The sequence below is a fragment of the Galeopterus variegatus genome, unplaced genomic scaffold (assembly GCF_000696425.1).
Source record: "Galeopterus variegatus unplaced genomic scaffold, G_variegatus-3.0.2 Scaffold2651, whole genome shotgun sequence".
Classification (NCBI taxonomy): Eukaryota; Metazoa; Chordata; class Mammalia; order Dermoptera; family Cynocephalidae; genus Galeopterus; species Galeopterus variegatus.
The window spans coordinates 148,481-162,123 of record NW_007728762.1 but is presented as its reverse complement, the minus strand read 5'-3'; positions in this window follow the sequence as shown (position 1 = coordinate 162,123).

The following is a 13,643-nucleotide window of genomic DNA, read 5'->3' as shown; positions in this document are numbered from 1 at the left end:
AGTTTTTTAAAAAAGACCAAACTATTTGCTGTCAACAAGGAACTCACTTTAGATTTAGGGACACAGGGGCCGGCCCGGTGGCGCACTGGATAGTGCGCCGCTTGGGAAGCGCGGCGGCGCTCCCGCCCGAGGGTTCGGATCCCACATACAGACCGGTTCCCGCTCACTGGCTGAGCGAGGCGCAGGAGCAACACCGAGGGTTGCAATCCCGTTGCCGGTCCCCAGTCCGGTACGGGGGCAACACTGAGGGTTGCGATCCATTGCCAGACACGGAAAAAAGACAAAAAGACAATAAATAAATAAATAAATAAATGGTGATAAGTTGCTGAGTCGAATTGAAGGACTAGGAGAAGACAAAGAACCTTCAAGAGGTGAAAAGCAGGAACTCACATTTGCAGTATAAATTGAGAAGGTGGATTTGAATGGAGACTCTGGTGCCTTTCACACTAGTTCATAAACAATTCAGAGAGAAAAGGGGCTTCTTGTATATTCTACTAGAACATGCAACACAAAGTTTAAAAAACAGCACTAATCAACCAGTCTTCCTCATTAACAGGGAAAAGTACATACAGAATTCCAGGATGAATACGGGAAGAAAACACAGAAAGGAATCAAAGAAAGTTTCTGAAAAGGCACTCACACTTCCTCAGTGGGGACAGGCCTCCTCTGACTTCCTTAGGTCTTCTCTCCACTTGTTCACAATCTCACCCCCTCTGCTTCTTGTCCTGCCAATCTCCTTGGCCTTCTGGCTTCTGGTTCTAAAAGTTTAAAATGCCTCAGAGTTACCTGGAGGTGATTAAAACACAGATTTGTGAGCCCCACCTACTGAGTTTCTGATTCAGGGGAGCAGGAGAACTGACATTTTTCATAAACTTCCAGAGATGCTGCTGCTGCGTAGTTGGCCTAGGATCTCATTTTAAATAGCACAGGCCTAACTCTATCTTTGATGAGTTACTTATCTACTTTGTGCCTCATCTATAAAGTGGGGATAAGAACCCTATCTCTTAGGGTTCTTGTGAGGATTAAATGAGTTAATCCTCATAAAACACTTAGAATAGTCTTTGGCATTTATTAAGCCCTCAATAAATGTGGGCTGTAGACTCCCTAATCCCAGAAAGGGGGGCTGAACTTTGCTCTAAGATTCTTCATGTTTGCTTTATGGAGTTTATATGATCCCTCAAAATGGGTCCCTTTTCTCCTCTTTGAGTTAATCATCACATCTTTCCAAGCTGCTTTAAAAATAATGACTAGAATTTTTTGAGAACCTCCTATGTGCTAGGAATACTAAACAATTTACATGCATTCTTTCTGTCATCCTCACAACAATCCTGTGAGATGAGACTATTGTCCACTTTTGCAGATGAGAAGAATGAGGCTGCAAGAGTACCTAAATATCTTAAGTATCTTGCTCTATGTTCCCCAACTCGTAAGTAGAAAAACTGGGATTTGAACCTCCTAAATCATTTCACTTCAAAGCCCATGCTCTTAACCACCCCAGACATAGCAAACAGATTTCATTTTCCAATCATCCCATCCGGTTATGGCTGCCTGGTGCACAGGATTCTGAGATATAAATACCCGGTCTCAAGGGGAAGGATTGTTGAAATTGATTAGAAATGTCTAGCTGCCATTCAAGCAGAGGGGAGTCTCAAAACATAGGACATATTTTCTGCCCCTTCACTTTGCTATAGCAACACAGAAGGCTATAAAGGTTTCCTAATTTTATTGAAGATTGTATTTAAATTCACACAGATCAGGTGAATGCTCCCAGAACTTGCTAATGATTTCAGATCTGTAGTTCAGCTTCCCCGCCCACTTTAATTTAATTTTAATGTGCATGGCATTTCTGTGCACACAGGTGAAGGCAAATACTTATGTTACTAAGCCACCATATCTGTAGATGATCCAAAACCATTTCTCTTTGGTTTTAGAGTTCCAGAAGAACTATAATGCTTTTCTTTTTCTATTTTTTTTTGGGGGGGGGGCAGGTATAGAGGATCTGAACCGTTGACCTTAGTACTACAAGGCTGTGCTCTAACCAACTGAGCTAACCAGCCAGCCCCTACAGTGCTTTTAAATTGTCACTAGACTCTCTGGCATGATTGGTAGATATTCCAGCAAGTTTCTGAACAGTGTGCATGGATTTAAAAATGAAAGAGATATTCCATCTTCAAGCAAAACTTCTGGAGCTGATTCCTGGTTGTGTGAAGGTATTTTCCAATTGCCTTAAGCAAAAGTTTGTCAAACTTCAATGCACAGGAAAATTGACATTAGGAAAATTGCTTTAAAAGCAGATTCCTAGGTCTCCGCTTAAGAGATTCTAATTTAGAGAGTCAGGGACAGAGCTGAGAAATCTGCATTTTAAAAAGGAACCACAAGACCCAATTGACATTAGGAAAATTGCTTTAAAAGCAGATTCCTAGGTCTCCGCTTAAGAGATCCTAATTTAGAGAGTCAGGGACAGAGCTGAGAAATCTGCATTTTAAAAAGGAACCACAAGACCTTATGACAATTCAGGACTTAAGGAAGCCCTGCCTTAAGTCATGCTATAGAACAGCAGGTCCCCCCGCTCTTCAATATGGGGAAATGTTTTCCACTCAAAAAATTTCTCACCCATCACTTAATAGTGGTTGGGAAACACAGGATGGCAAAAAACTATAATTTTGTAATGATTATAAATAATTGTGTATTTTATTTACCATACATATATAGGCATGTGAGAAAGAGTAGGAACTCTGTGTAAGAGATGGTGTTTAATACACCTAAATATAATGTTTGGGGCACAGATGAATTCAAATTCTTTTGCAGATAATCCTGCAAACTTTTTCTCCACACCAAAATTCACCTGAGAGGGAGAGGAGAAGGAAAGTGACATTCATCAAGCACTTACTATGTGACAGGAACGGACCCATATTTACTGCTTTACATACATATTTTCAGTTAAAAGCAGGAGTCCAATTCTTCCAGCATCTGTACCAACAGAGTAGAAACTCAAATTTGATTAATAATTCTCATTTTACTGTAAAATGTCTTATATCTCCATTCCAGATTTTATGGGTTTTGTGCCTAAAATGCAAATTTTAAATAATATTGAATCAAAAAGGTGTTGAGCATCTACTGTGAGCAAATTATGCTAAATATCATAAGACCTCATTGAAATTAGCTTGGGTTGAATACAGAGGATTCCCATCATTAAAGAGATATTCAGTGGGGCACTTTTGGTTGGTGCCTATTCTATTTTCTAAATTCAAAACTTCTTAGCGTTAGAAACTGAGAAACAGAAAGGCAAGATTGTCTAATAAAGTTACTGGGTTCTTTTTTTTTTTTTTTTTGTCTTTTTTACTGACCGGTAACGGGATTGCAACCCTCAGTGTCACGCCCATACCGGGGACCGGCAACGGGATTGCAACCCTCGGTGCTGCGCTGCACCGCGCTCAGCCAGTGAGCAGGAACCGGTCTCCACATGGGATCTGAACCCTCGGTGGGAGCGCCGCCGCACTCCCAAGCAGCGCACTCTCCAGTGCGCCCCCGGGCCAGCCCAAGTTACTGGGTTCTAACAGATGTGTCTTAAATAATATTATGACTCCAATTGCTTTTTGCTTAAACTAACATTCAAATTGGCTTGGGTTCCCTGAGATATATCCCTGAGTAGATGGTGAGAGATTCTAGTCTAGAATTCAAAATTCACACAGAAAATCTATACAATACATGTGGACAGTAAAAAAAGAATGTGTGTAAAAGACAAGGAAAAGACACCACAATGAAAAAGTGTTTGCCCAGCATCTCAGCCCTGCCTGACACTGAAGGACTGGCTTGACATTAGCACAGGCTTGCTTGATATTTTCATAAACAGTAACAATGAGGACTTGAACTGTGGTAAAAGCCCAAATTTACTAATACAAGGACAAAAGCCCTCAAAAAACTGGCTTAATTGACTCAGTTCTAATCATTTCCAGCTAGGCTACACATGGCTTTAAAACCATCAGGCTCATAGATGATGGAGTTATAGTTCATTAAGAAATGTTTGGAGGGGAATGAGAAAGGAGAGAATGAAAGCTGCTTCATCGGGAAAATTTTTTTAATGCTATTTGTCTTCATGACACCAAGGAGAAGCACAAGGAGATTCAGCAGCTGCATTTAGTTTGTGATGACCTTTCACCTCTGTTGATCTCTGACCTGGCTGTTTCAATCACACAGACAAGGGAGCTCAGAGCTAAACAAAGAGATGTCTTAGGATGTGGTTTTTCTTTGTAGTGCAGTGGGAGGAAAAGAGGTTGAAATAAAATCTCTCCAGCAGGACAAATTGCTCCTGTGCTTTAGCTTACAAAGAGTTAACAGAACTTCAGGTCCAGTTTCCTCCTCAGCTGTTTAATTGCTGCAGGCCAGGGAAATATTTGAGAAGGAGAGGGCTCTTATCAAGATCTCATTTTTCAAAGACCTGTCTGAAAGCTAGTCCTCTGAAGGGGTCTATAATGAAACCAAGAATTGGGTCTGGTTCGCAGATTCGAAAGACCTGGACCCTGTTGACTTGTCCTTCAGCAGGAATTCTCTAGTAACTGGCTGCCACAGTCCTCTCATCTGTTAATAGATTGTTTCCCAAAATAAGTAGACCATGTACAAGGAGAGAGAGAGGGGGAGACAGACAGACAGACAGACAGACAGAGAGAGAGGGGGAGACAGACAGACAGACAGACAGACAGAGAGAGGGGGGGGAGAGAGAGAGACAGACAGACAGAGAGAGAGAGAGAGATTTTAAAGCAGGGGTTCCCAAACTTGAGCATGCATCAGAATCACCTGAGGGGGAGAGAGAGAGACAGACAGACAGAGAGAGAGAGAGATTTTAAAGCAGGGGTTCCCAAACTTGAGCATGCATCAGAATCACCTGGAGGGCTTGTTCAACCACACATGGCTACCTCCCAGTTTCCGATTTAGCAGGTCTGGTGTGAAGCCCAAGAATTTATATTTCTAACAATTTTTCAAGTCACGCTAAGGTGCAGCCCAGGGACCACATTGATTCAACAGACATTTCTTAAGTAACTACTATGTGTGAAACATCTTTTTAACTCTCAAGATAAAGCAGTAACCCAACTAGACCAAATGTCTGCCCTCACAGAACTCACTATAGGGGCGATAGACCAAAAATCATAAATATATAATGTAACAAGGGATCCAAAGAAAGGCAAAAAGAATGAAAGTGGTCAGATAGTGGGATGCTATTTTAGATACTAGCAGGATCTTTACTTCTCTGAAGAGATAATAGCCATCAGAGAAGAGACCTAAATAAGTTGATGGAGCAAGCCAGTGTGGATATCTGGGTGAAGAGAGTCACAAAGAGGAATCAGCAAGTGGAAAGGCCCTGAAGAAGAAAAGTGCTCATTGCATTCAGGGGAAAGCAAGGAGACTGGTGGCAGAGAGGAGTAGAGTGTGCGAGAGGCAGAGTTGCTAGAAGATGAGACGCAGACTGAGTAATTTGCATTTTTAGAAAGCTCCCAGGAGATTCCAACACACATTCAGTTTTGGAAATGACTTCCCAGATGCACTTATTTTATTTTTTATTTTTAAATTTATCAATATACAATGTAGTTGATTTTCCTGTCCCTTTGCCAATACCACCCTGAACGTGCCTGATCTCATCTGGTCTCAGAAGATGCACTAATTATTAAGCTCATCTAACTTTTCTCAATTCTTATAAACACTATTTGAGTGTGTGATCCGAAAGTAGACAGATTCCTGGAGCATGCAGCAAAGAATGGATTCTCATAGCGCAAGGTTTATTGGGCATGTCCAGGGACTGGGTTTTGTATGGTTTTTATTCAAAGAAATTGTCTCCCTCTTAAACAAGAGCCTGAGCCAAGCTTATATATTAAGTGTGGAATTGGATGACAAGAGCTGAATCCAAAGAGGAAGGGGAAGCTCTTGGTGACAGACAGACTAGATATGGAGGTCAAAGGAAGGAAAGAATGGATATGTATGCCATAAATGGGGACTTAGAGAAGGAATGGAACCTACAGGGGACAACAATGAGTTCGGTTTTATACATAAATCCATGGGAATCAAATGAAAATGTATGCATGTGTGTGTGTGTTTGGGTAGTGGGAAAGATGGCAAGACTTGGAAAAAAAGGTCATGGCTGGAGGCAAACAGGTGACAAATGAAGCCCCCAAATTAAATAAGCTCCCTGAAAAAGTAAGTGTGCAAGGTAACGAATGGAAAACCAGGACCAAGCCCTGGCAAGGAGAGATGATGGGGGGCAAAAAAAGAAATATAAAATCATACATAATCATATAAAATGATATAAAAAGTACCAGAAAGTACAACATCCTACCAGCCTATCACCCCAAATTATCAGACTAGAAATAAGAGTGGGTCCCAAAAGGGTTGGATAAATTCACAGCAGGCAGGTCTGTTAGGATCTGCCTGAAGGTGCAGCCCGAGCATCAAGGAGAACAGCTGCATTTCCTTAAGTCAATTCTAGATGTCCCTCCCAGACTTGGAATGCTGCAGAGCTGTAGGCACTGTGGGTCTGAGCTGAGTGTTATTCACTTGTCGGTCCTACCTGCTGGACTCTGCCACACCATTCTGGAGCCCTCAGAAGCTGAGAGGATGAGACCCTCCAATCTTCTTTATGGCTGTGCCTGAGCATTTTTCTCTTTCTGACTGAATTCCTGCTTCCACCCTGGCTTCCATGATCCTGGGTGGTGTGGTCCCTGAAACAGCTCCACCTGCAGCTTGGCCCAGAGCCTTGTGAGCTAACCAGCATCCTGCTCTTCCTGAATGACCCACAAGTGACTGTAACCATCTTGCTTTGGAGCCTTGGGCTTTAGAGGTTTTGTTTCTACTCTAGTGCTGGAAAACACTAGTAATTTCTGCAGTCACCAAGTCTCAGGGTCCCCAGTCAGTGTAATTATAAGTCAATCACTTCCTTCTGACTCTGGTTCCCCTTCCCTTTGGGCAGGTAAAATCATTACCATGGCTTCTTTTTCTCCTCAGTTGGACATTTGTACAGGCCATTTACCTCATTTCTCATGAATCTTCTCAACTGAATATTATTTGGGGGGGATTTTACTTATTTATTTAACGAAGAACTGCAGAGGCTATCCATCATTGATTTTCCTGCCTCCAACAGCCTCGGGCCACCTTCTGTTTTTCTAAGAGTAAGTGTAGGGGGGCATGATCCCAGGGAGAAAACTTACTGAGGTACACCCCTGCAGAGTACCCCAACATGCAGCCGTCAGCCTGCCAGGAGCCTGGCTTGGAGACCAACAAGGCCAGAGGAAGCAACGCACTCTCTTCTAGGGAGGCAGGACCAGGAGAGAGGGGGCTTCATGTGTATGGGGAAATGTGACGAACACCTTCCCAATAGGCCCGAACCTTCCTCAGTACACTAACTAGAAAAAAGGGAAAATGAAAGTACTTTCTTGAGTCAGGTAAAGCAGTTCCAAATATAGGATGATTATTTATGATAGTAAGTTTTTTTTTTAATCTGTCCATTTTATTTTTTTTATTACGAATATTCATGAGATACAAAGCTGATTGTCCCCACTTCTGCCCATGATGTGGGGGCCAGATTCACACTAGGGGCATATCCATTATCAGAAATTGCTTTTGTACCCTTTGTCCCCTCCCATTTATCTCCCAACTTCCCTCCCCTTCCCCCTCTCCCCTCAACTCCAACTTGTAGCCCTAGGAATGTTCCCTCCCTCCATGGGATCAGGGCACTACTGTGGTCTTTCTTTCCTGCCTTCCTGATAGTAAGTTTTGTTGAGGCAGAATTGAGAAGGCTACTAAATTCTTCCCAAAACACCCCATAATCTCCCTTCCTCTCCCCATTTCATCAATGACCTCACCACACAACCCAGCAGAAAGATTTTACATTAAAGCTTTTCGTGAAATAGAAGGGGTTCCTGCCTCAGCTTAATTCCAAGCCACGGAGATCAAGAGGGTAGAAGCTTTATCCCAGGAATGTCTCTCCATTTCTGAGGCTTTAAAACTCCCTGAGTGACATGCATTTCCAAGGTTCCAGCACTGCAGGTTTTTCTTATCTGAGGGCACTGATTTTACAGTCTAACTTGGAGCCAGATTCACTGTCCATTCCTGCCCTATAGCACATACTTCAGAAGCCTTCTGCATTTTTAATTATGTAATTTAGCTGCTGTCAGCATTTCCACAACCATTTCTCATGCTCCTTCCTTCAGCATTTTACAACATAGCAGCAATTCCCTACAGAAGATGTCAATATAGGTGCATAATGTTGTGGGAAAGTACGGTCACAGAGTCAGTGGGGCCTGGACTTCAAATCCCAAGTCAGCAACTTACTAGTTGCCTGACCTTGGGCAAGTTATTCAGCCTCCCTAAATTCTAGTGTCTCCATGAATAAAATGGGGATGATAATAGTACCCATCTCATGTGATAGTTGTGAGGATTAAACAAGATAATGAACAGAAGTACTTATCCCGGATCTAGAGCAGCACTGTCCAGTAGATATATAACGTGAACCACATATGTGATTTCAAACTTTCTAGTTGCTATAATTAATTTTTTTAATTAATTAAGTTATTTTAATTGATGTACTGTAATTGTACATACTATGGGGTGTAATCCGACATTTTGAGATACATATATATATATATGTTGTTTAATGATTGAGTCAGTTTTGTTATTATATCCATCATCTCATGCATTTATCATTTCTTTGTGGTGAAAACATTCAAAAAGCCTCTCCTCTAGTTATTTTGTAATATATAAAACTTAACTGTTAACCATAGTCACCCTACTGTGCAACAGAACACCAGAACTTATTCCTCCTATCTAATTGTAATTTTGTACTCATTGGCAAATCTAGTGGCCACATTTTCTTAAAAAGAAAAAAAAAAACAGATGAAATTAATTTTACTTGTATATTTTATGTAACCCAATATATCAAAGTATTATCAATTCAACACATCAATATAAAAAATATGAATGAGATATTTTAAGTTCTTCTAGTCACACTAACCTTTTGACATCTTATGTATTTTATATTTATAGCACATCTAAATGCAGAGTAGGCACATGCCTAGTGAAACTCTGAAATTGCCTTTAGCCCCAGTGCTGGAAGGCTATTTTTGAGAGTTTCTATGATGATCTCTTTCTGCAGGAAAACAGCCAGTGATTTGCCCAGCCACCTGTGCACAGGTAGAGAGTTCTGAGGATTCTGTACGCTGCTATTCTGCCATTAGCCAAAAAAGGCAGATGCTGCTACCAACGTGATTTCTTGGAGCCCTATACCTCAGAGTTGCATGGGCCCTCAGTGATCTCGCCTAATCTCTCACCAGGTGCATTAGCCCCTGTACATACCCATGCTAATCCTTCAGCCTCTTCTTGAATGTTCCTAGGGATGTGCAGCTCACCATGTTCCTGGGAATGTCTGTTCCACTTTCAAATGGCTTTGGTCATAAGAAAACTCCTCCTTTAGATATGATTCATCTTCTTCTCTCCACCTTTTACTCATTGGTTCTAATACCAACCTCTGGTCAGACACAGAACAACAAGTCAAAGCCACCTTCTATGTGACAATTTGAAGTTGACTCTCAAGCACCCTCTAAGTTTCTTTGTGTCTAGGGGAGATAGCCCCTGTTATTTCCATGACAGTGTAAAGCCCCATCTCCACACTGGTCATTGAGTAGTTACTATATGTGGTTTGCAAAGTGCAGCCCCCAGAACTAAATATGGGGTGTGCGGCATGGGCCTTGAAGACAAACATTCCTGGCTACAGGCAACCCCACCACCACTGCCACCTTCACAACAGCACACCACACCTTCAGCACTCAGTGACAGGCAGCTTTCAGCTGAGATGAGGCCTCACAGGCAGCAGCCCATCTGTGCTCAGAAAGCCACTCCATGATCCTGCTTTGGGCGGGACACCAGGCCTCCTCTACCTACTGGTTGTGGCCGTCACTCTGATGCCTGTTCCTCTCCCTTTCAGTAGGCAAGGAGGGCCCCCAGTGCCAGTGCCACCTCTCCTCCCACATGCCAGGGTCTGTGAGCCCCTGCCAGCTTCTTCATGGCTTTCTACACAGAAGAAGGGAGTCCAGAGCTATCTTGGCCTGTTCTTTCTCTGGAGGAATAAGGTCCCTCTCCTGGCGTCATTCTGGCAGCGGGAAAGCCTTTGGCCAACTTTCGCTTCACATGATGTGGAAATTCCTGTCTTGTCAGGAGCCCACCCACGGGGCTGCAAATTTGGCCCTTTCTCTTTAGGGCCTCATTAGGGTCTCTAGCTGTTTCTCTGCCACTGGTAAACTTCACATCAAACTCCTTTTAAAGCCTGGTTCAAAAGAGTGAGATGGGCAATGCCAGAGGATGTCGGGCTGGCAAAGCACGCTTCTCCAGAGATGTGCAAAGAAAGGAGCAGCTGCAGGAAGATGAAGCTCAGCTTTGCTCCCGTAGATCAATAAATCAGTCAATCTTTATTGAGCTCCTTTGCCCACACATGCTCATTAGTCAGCATGCACCCAGGAGGAGCAGCCTGGGATCTGAAGGGGAGGGGAAGGCCTCTGGCCAAAATATTTCACCTCACAAAGGTCAGTGGTTTCCCTGTAGGGTCATTAGCTAATTCAAGCTAAGGTGTTAATGACTTATCAGCTTTAATTTTTCTAAAGGAACTCTAGCCAGTGGGGAGCTCTGAGAACTGATTAGGGAGCCTTGGAAGGGATCACCTAACAGGGTAAAGGATGGGGAAGTAGATGCTAAAAGCAATTTTCTCTATCTTGTCATTTTCCCTAGGGCTTAGGATGCTGAATATGAATTAGTGTCAGGACAGAAGGTAGGAGCAGGGGCTCTGGCGACAGCAGTGCTTTCATTCTGCAGCTCTTCCTCTCACCAAATGTGACCTACAGCTGGTCACCTAGCCTCTCGAGACCCACCTCTCTCACCAGTAAAATGGGAGTGTCCACCAGATAAAGTTGGGGGAATAAAGCAATTAGTACAGCTCTCAGTTTAAAAACAAAAAAGAAAAAATGGGTGGTTGCTTTTGTTCATATTGAATTAAAACCAGAGACTGATAAGAGCTATGGTCCTTGAAAAACAGAATGGCCTTCACAAATAAAAATTTCTGTATTCCAGACTATTTGGTGGCCTTTTATGACACCAGCATTTGTAAAATTGTTCAAACCCTTTTGATATTCATTCAAGTTATTTATATATTCTCTATATATTTATATATTTTGTCTCTACATATTTATCTATATATTCTCTCTAGATTACCTCTTAACTAACAAGTCTCACAAGTTTATTGTTCTAAAGTCACCTCCCTGAAACATCAGAGGTGGCCTCTCCAGCCCAGAGTTTTGGGATTTGATGACCAAGCTGCATTTTCCTTTTCCTTTTCATCCACAATCTTATACATTCTGCCCATGTCTTAGCTCAAGCTTCTCCCTCTGCAAAGCCTGCATTGGTGTTTATGCCACAGTCCTGCCTGCTTCACCACATTTATTCATTCACTCCTTCATTCATTCAACAAACATTTGTTGGGTTCCCTCTATGTGCTGTTGATAAGGGCAGAATCACAAGATGTTCCCTCTCCTTATAGTCTTTATGTACAAGTACTAGTGGGCAAAGATAGACAAGAAATAGGTAAACAAGAAAATGAACAAAATTATTTCAGTATAATGGAGTGTGCATAAGTGTAATAAAGAAAACAAACAAGAGGTTGAGATGAAAGACTACTAGTGAGAAGGCCTGCCACATCGAGGAAGACCTGCAGTTGGGGAAGAGTTCAGAATGAGACCCCAAGGCACTGAGAGAGACTGAATTGGCCAAAGCCCAGTGAGCTTGTGGGGAAAGGTAGGGAGTGGGGTTGAGGAAGGAGGCTGGGGCCAGATCACAAAGACCTTGAACCTTATCTTCAACTTATTGAGGAGTTGTTGCAACATTTTAATCATGGCAACAACATAATCTATATTATTACCTTTGCCATCACATGGAGAGCAGCTTAGCTTTAGGAAGGAGACAGAATGTAAATTTGGAGACTGTTGCTTTAATCTGAAAGAGTGATGATGGACCCACCCTACAGGTGGCAAGAAGCGTGCCTGAAACAAGTAACAGAGTGGAAAGACAACCTACAACATGGGAGAAAATGTCTGCAAACTATACATCAACAATGGACTAATATCCAGAATATACAAAGAATTCAAACAAACTTCACAGTGAAAAAACAAGTAACCTGATTAAAAAATTGGCAAAGGCTAAACAGGAATTTCGCAAAGGAAGACCTACAAATGGCCAATAGACAAATGAAAACATGCTCAATATCACTAAGCATCAGGGAAATGAAATCAAAACCACATTGAGATATCATCTCACTCCTGTTACTGGCTGAGTATATACGCAAAGGAATGGAACTCACCATGTCAAAAGGATACCTGCCCCCCCATGTTTATCACAGCTGTATTTACAGTACTTAAGAGTTGGAACCAACCTAAATGACCATCAATGGATGACTGGATAAGCAAAATGTGGTATATATATATACACACAATAGAATACTACTCTGCCATAAAAAAGAATGAAATTCTGCCATTTGCAGCAACATGGATGAACTTAGAGAAAATTATGTTAACTGAAATAAGCAGGCACAGAAAGAGAAATACCACATGTTCTCACATTAATTTGTTGAACTTTCAAAAGGAGAGAACAAAATCAAGGCCTACAGAGGTGGTAAAGGGGGAGAGGGAGAGGGGTGGTTAGTGAGAAATTGGTAATGGGCCAGAAAAAATGATGTGTTGTGTACTGTTAAATATACTAATTATCCTGATTTGAGCATAACATATTGCACACAAGTACTGATATTCAATGCTGTACTCCACAGATATGTACAATCAATTATGTTTCAGTAAAAAGAGAGAGAGAGAGAGAGATGACAGTGGCCTGGACCAGTGGAAAGAAGTAGATAGATTCCAGGCAACTTACAAATCAAAGGAAAGAACTGACAGGACTTGCTGATAGACCAGATGTGTGCAGTAGGATGAGGGAAAGAATTGTCAAGGATGATTTCTGGGTTTCTCTGTGGAGTAATTGGGTAAATATACAGAGGTGTCATTACTAAGATAGCAAAGACACAAAGCAGGAGGTAGTACAGAATCAAGTGTCCTGATTCAGGCACATTAATTCTGTGACGTCTGTGAGGTATGACATGTCAAATATGTAGACGGATATGTGAGTCTGGAACTCATGAACCTGACCGGAGATAAATTTGGAAGTCATAGCATAAAGACTACCTTTAATCCACAGGGGGCGATCTGCTCGCCTCCCTCCTGCCAAGCACCTCATTTCCTCTCCCATAGTCACAGTCTAGTGTTATTATATTTGTTGGGCAGCCACTGAGGCCATTTGGCAAAATGGCCATTTCAGTAGGTACTCAAGCAAATATGTGTTCTGTTTTTGAAAATGGAGGTAAATGACTGTTCCTACCTTACTCTGGTTGACACCAGATTCTTTGGGGTGGATAAATTCATTTTTCATTACTCTGGCTTTTTGAGACAAACATATTTTAGGCATGACATATGCCTGTAGCTAGGATATCAAATGAAACGAAATACAAAGTTTTAAACACAAGAACAGTCAAGCAAAGAGACTGGGGCATCTTTTACCCTGTAGATATATCTCCG